General features: G+C 46.1%; 1 pseudogene; it reads right to left on the reverse strand.

The window, feature by feature from the left end:
- Positions 1 to 594: 594 nt before the first annotated feature.
- Positions 595 to 5613, reverse strand: LOC112677712 (probable mitochondrial glutathione transporter SLC25A39; annotated as a pseudogene).
- Between the last annotated feature and the right edge of the window lie 228 nt (positions 5614 to 5841).

A 5841-nucleotide genomic window follows, 5' to 3' on the forward strand; every position in this document is an offset into this window, starting at 1 on the left:
TGCATCCAGTTTTCTTTTTAATTTTCTTAAGCTCCTTTCAAATATAGGTTGTAAAACAAGAACCCTCAATTAAGAGATGCTTGACATTGAGAAGCCTCTCAGATCCATCCTCCCCACAAGTGGTCTGAATTCCCGTAGGGAATGGGTAAGACCATGGGCGCTGGAGCCTACAGTTTATCTCCAACACTCTGCTACCTGTACAACATTGGGCAAGTTACAGAACCTCTCTGAAAACATAAACCTCATCTGCAAAATGGAGCTCTCATAGGACCCTTTTGAAAATTAAATAAAATCAAGATAAAACATTTATCACATTGCTTAATGTATAATCAGTATACATTTTATCACCTTTTGCTGCATTTTTTTTATTTGGAATTCTTTTGCTGACATACATTATCTTTCCAAGGGCAAATTGATTAGCCTCCCCACTCAAATTGTAAACTCTGAAAGGCAAAAATGCATTTAATATAACTTTTAATCACTGTAAAGACATTAAACTTTTGCTGACTTATTATAGATATCAACCACTTATTCTCAGAAATTTTTAGGCCACAGGCTATTTCTGCAAAACAAAAAATTCCACAGAACAGTAAATTTAGAATTTCTGTTTATTTCTGCAAAGAGGTCATTACAATTAAATATAGTCCAAGAAAATAATTCAAAGAAGAAAAAATATATACATATACATATTCTATTTAGAGGAACATTACACAACAGTTAAAAATGGAAAAGCATACAATTATAAGGGAATAAATTAGTATGACATAAAATTATTAGAACTTTTGCAGTCTTTTTTTTTTTTTTTACTGGAAAGAAGTTCATCATATTTAGATTCCAGGAATTAACTGGGATGGGTGCAGACTACACCAGGCCCAGGGCTTTGTGGCTCCTGGGAGCAGACCCAGCTACAGCAAACACACAGGAAAACAGTGGGAAGGGAGGGGTCAGTTAGATTTGGTCTTCAACTTGGGGTGGGGGAGGTGGTGGAATAGTGATTATCCTTGGGGCTTGGGAATGAAAAATGGCAGGAAGAAAGCTGTTTTGGGGGGGCCTGAGCAGGCCTAGAGGGGGAGCCCCCTACCCCTGGGGCTCAGAGTTGAGGGGGAAGGGAAATGAGGCCCATTTCCTCAGTGCTGAAGACAAGGCACTTGGCTCAGTCTCCTTCCGCCCACCACCCGTCCCATCCATGGAAAAGATGGAGTCCTTGTCCCATCTCCTTCTAAGGGCCCAGAGGCTGTTCTCTGTTGAGCCGCTGGAAGAAGCTTTTGCGGAACTCATACGTGCTGATCATGATGGCACAGGAAGGGACGGCCTTGATGATCCTTGGGAGAAAGCCTGCAAGGAGCCCCTGGTGCCTGACTCAGCCCTGATCCTCCGCAGCAGCAGCCAGGTGGACTCGGCTCGTGGGGGCGTCCCTCTCACAGCCTCCACCGCCCCCAGCGCGACCTGGCATTGAGTCTTCACCACGCCGAAGGGTAGAGTCAGGATGGTCGCCACCGTCCCTGAGATGCCGCCAGCCACAAAGCTCATGCCCACGGATGTCTGGTCTTTTGCCTTTTGGCCTGAGCCCACTCAACCAGCTCTTCACCAGCTCATAGTTGAACCAGTACAGGGCTGAAAAGGGCACACCCCGAAGGGCAGTGGGGCCCCAGCCCAGCCATAGCGAGCGCCGGCCACCCTGAGCCACCGCTGCTCGGACACAGGCGCGCAGCCCAGCTCCCGGTAGGACACATGCTGGGCCTGCAGCTTTGTCCGCACCAGCTCCGAGGGGCCGATCACAGTCACGGTGCCCAAGCGGGCTAGGGCAGCAGCCACCATGGGTGCGTAGAGGTCAGAAGTCAGGGCTCGACCACAAAGGAAGGTCCTGGGTTGGTCATCAGTGGCCGGCACAGTCATCACCAAGGTGGCTGGGAGGCCACTCCACAGGGTCCTGGTCCCTCGTGCCTCACGATCTTTACAAAAGCGTCCATGGTGCCCGTGAAGCGGGTAGGGTCCTGAAACCAGGTGGCACAGCGGGCACCATTTGGACACAAGTACAGGGGTTCCAGAACACCACTGCAGTATAGGAGGCACTTCCCTGTGGATCGGAGAGGAGGGCGATTTGGCGTAGGGGAGGCTCCAGAGTCTGGAGGGAGGCATCAGCTCACTGGCCGTCGAGGGGCGCTGAGACTGCAGGCGTACTTTCACCACGTCCAGGGGTGTCATGAAGAGGGAGGTGACCACAGCCCCAGTTCCTGAGGCCACCGTTTGTTGGAGGGGGCTAATAGCCCCAGGGTCCTGGTCAGGCATCTTGCAGCTTCAATTCTGGCTCTAGGCGGGCGCCCCGGGCCCAGCGGGCCCATGGCCCTTCGGCGGCAGCTGTATAGTCCGGGCCGCTCACCCAGCACCAAGGCCGCCTCTGCCAACTTTTGCAGTCATTATGGGGCACCTGACAGGCTCAGTCAGTAGAACACATGACTCTTGATCTCAGGGTCATGAGTTCAAGCCCCACATTGGGTGCAGAGATTACTTTAAAAATAAATAAATAAATTGGAGAATCTTTGCAGTCATTAAAACTAACGACTATTAAAGATATGGAGGGGGCACCTGGGTGGCTTAGTCAGTTAAGCATCTGCCTTCAACTTGGAGCATGATCTCAGGATCCAATGATAGAGCCCCATGTGTGGGGCTCAGCTCAGTGGAGAGTCTGTTTGTCCCTCTCCCTCAGCCCTTCCCACCACTCTCTCTCTCTCTCTCAAATAAATAAAATCTTAATAGATATGGAAAAGTATTTACAAAATAAGTGAAAAAATAGAAATATAAAACCACATAATTACAGTTATATAAAAATCAAGTATGATATACATTTATGCAACATTTACCCTCTATACTTTTGTAGCTTTGAAGCTTTACAAGTATGCACATGTGTTCATCGGGTAATTAAAAACTAACGGATGTACATAAATATTAGATGAGAGTATAAAGAAAGGAAAAATGTATTAAAGATTGTGAATTTTTAGTACAACTGTCTTTTGTAACATGTCAAGTTAACTTAATTTTTTAAATAAAATTAATAGAACTATTTAGAAGAGGGGTGCCTAGGTGGCTCATTTGGTTAAGCGTCTGTCTGCCTTCAGCTCAGGTCGTGATCTCAAGGTCTTGGGATCAAGCCCCCCGCATCAGGTTCCCTGCTCAGCAGGGAGTTTGTTTCTCCCTCTGCCCCTCCCCCTGCATATGCTTGTTCACTCTCTTGCTCTCTCAAATAAATAAAATCTTTAAAAAAATATATTTAGAAGAATAGTATCTCAATGCTTTGAGATACTAATGTAGAATATCATGTTTATTAAGTCATTTAACAAGTATTTATTGTCTCCACCATGTGTGAGGCTCTGTGCTAGGTGCTAGGGACACAGAAATGAACAACACAGATTTGTTATGGGAAGCAAGCTGTGGACAAAACAATTCATCTTTCTTCTCACCAGAATCCTCCCAATCATTCTCCATGTACCCAAACCTTTCAAAAACCTTCCATAAAAAGTGGCACCTCATAATCTAAATCTTTACCTTCCCTAGCCCAAACCAGCAAGACCTATGTGGCTGTGTCCCATTCCTCTGGTAGTCCCCTCTTCCTACTGGGCTGTGTTAACAGATGACCCTCAGGCAACGCCATGCCTTAACCCAGCAAAAATGCCAATATCTCCAGAGAACTCTTAGGAAAAATGCCATGGTTTTAGCCTGAGTGGCCTTCCTGAATGTTCCTAGTATTAGTACATCTGCTTTGATCCCATTAAACACATTGTGCACCATTTTCAACGGAGATTTCCCTCTAGACAAGGGGGAGGATATTACAGGCAAAGTAGACTGGATACACAAAAGTACATGACGTGACACAAAGCAAGGTGGCTGGGGTGGAACCTATGTGTGGGAGGATGACAGGAAATGGGGCTAGAGATAGGGAAGATAGAGGTAGCAAGTGGAACCTTCTGCTGGAGGCACTGAGGAACATTGAGGAGTTCTAAGTGGAAGAGTGATACCTGATTTGTGTTCAGGGAAGCTCACATTAACAGAATGAGAACAGATGGGAAGGGGGAAAACTGAATGGCTCAGTCGGTTAAGAATCTGCCTTCCACTCAGGTCATGATCCTGGGGCCCTGGAATGGAGTCTCCCATCCAGCTCCCTGCCCAGTGGGGAGTCTGCTTCTCCCTTGACCCCTCCCTTTATGACCCCTCCCCTCTGCTCGTGTGCTCTGTCTCACACTCAGTCACTCTTTCTCTCTCTCTCTCAAATAAATAACATTTTTTTAATCCAAAAAAAAAATAGAAGACGTACTAATACTAGGAGCAATCGGGAACAGATGGAAGGGGGTTCTGACTAGAGACAGAGGGGCTTAAGTCAAAATAATCCAGTAGAGAAGTGATTAGAGTCTAAACCAGAACAGGTGCAGAGGGAAGCCGTAGTTGGGATGATTTGAGAAGGCAGAAATCCAGTGTCACAACTTGGTAACTAATTGTGCAGAAAGTGGTGAAGAAAAGATTGTCTGTGACTCCAAGACACTGTGTCCTGAGCAAAGGTGTAAGGCTTTCTTCCCAGGGCATATTAATTTTGAAAAATAAAGGTGAAAAGACTTCACTGAGCCAAGAAGGAAGACACAGTCTTCCATACTGCAGCAGGCCAATCTCTTGGCCAAATTATATCTTGGCCAAATCTTAGGCCAAATTATCCTAAGTGGAAGTGATGGAACAAGATAATTGTAGATGGTGTGGGGACATTGGACATAGTGACCCCTGTGGCCAGAAGGTTCTTTCCTTTTCTATTATGTTTCCATCCTAATTAAGTCAAGGTGAAAGCCTCAGTAAATCTATAACACCTGATAATCTCCTTTTGAGAGAGAGAAAACTCAAGCAAGCGAGCTCCAGAGCAAGCCTTGGGTTCAGAGCCTTATAGGATAGAGCCAAGCTAGTCACATTGTGTTTTCCGTGAAACATATTTAGGGTTTTCCTCGTTATTTAAGACACATGATTCTGATTTCCATTTACATAGTTTTACTTTTTTAAGTGTTATTTTTTTAAGATTTTATTTATTATTCATGAGAGACACAAAGAGAAGCAGAGACACAGGCAGAGGGAGAAGCAGGCTCCATGCAGGGAGCCCGATGTGGGAGTCTATCTGGGGACTCCAGGATCACACCCTGGGCCGAAGGGAGGCGTTCAACCACTGAGCCACTCAGGCGTCCCTAAATTAGTTTTTAAGGACTTTATCTATTTATTTGACAGAGAGTATGAGCAGGGGGAGGGGTAAAGGGAGAAGGAAAAGCAGACTCCCCACTGAGCAGGAAGCCTGATGTGGGGCTCAATCCCAGGACCCTGGGACCACAACCTTAGCCAAGGCAGATGCTCAACTGACTGAGCCACCCTTAAGTTTCCCTTAAGTCCCCTAAGTTTCCTTTTGAAATGAATATACCTGCGGGGAGTTATTGAGTTGGTTTAGGAAAAAACTTTTTATTTTTTTAGGGAAAAATATTAGGTAAGTAAAAAATGGTGCAAATGTGACAAGAATCGTGGCACACAAAGGGTTGAAGCTTGGGAAACCATGTCCTGAGAAAGCCTGTGGCTAGTTAGGAAGGTAAACCCCAAATCCAAGATTCTTTTTTTTTTTTTAATTTTTATTTATTTATGATAGTCACAGAGAGAGAGAGAGAGAGAGAGAGGCAGAGACACAGGCAGAGGGAGAAGCAGGCTCCATGCACCGGGAGCCTGATGTGGGATTCGATCCCAGGTCTCCAGGATCGCGCCCTGGGCCAAAGGCAGGCGCCAAACTGCTGCGCCACCCAGGGATCCCGTAAACCCCAAATCAAAACAAAT

The sequence above is a fragment of the Canis lupus genome, chromosome 9 (assembly GCF_003254725.2).
Source record: "Canis lupus dingo isolate Sandy chromosome 9, ASM325472v2, whole genome shotgun sequence".
NCBI classification, from domain to species: domain Eukaryota; kingdom Metazoa; phylum Chordata; class Mammalia; order Carnivora; family Canidae; genus Canis; species Canis lupus.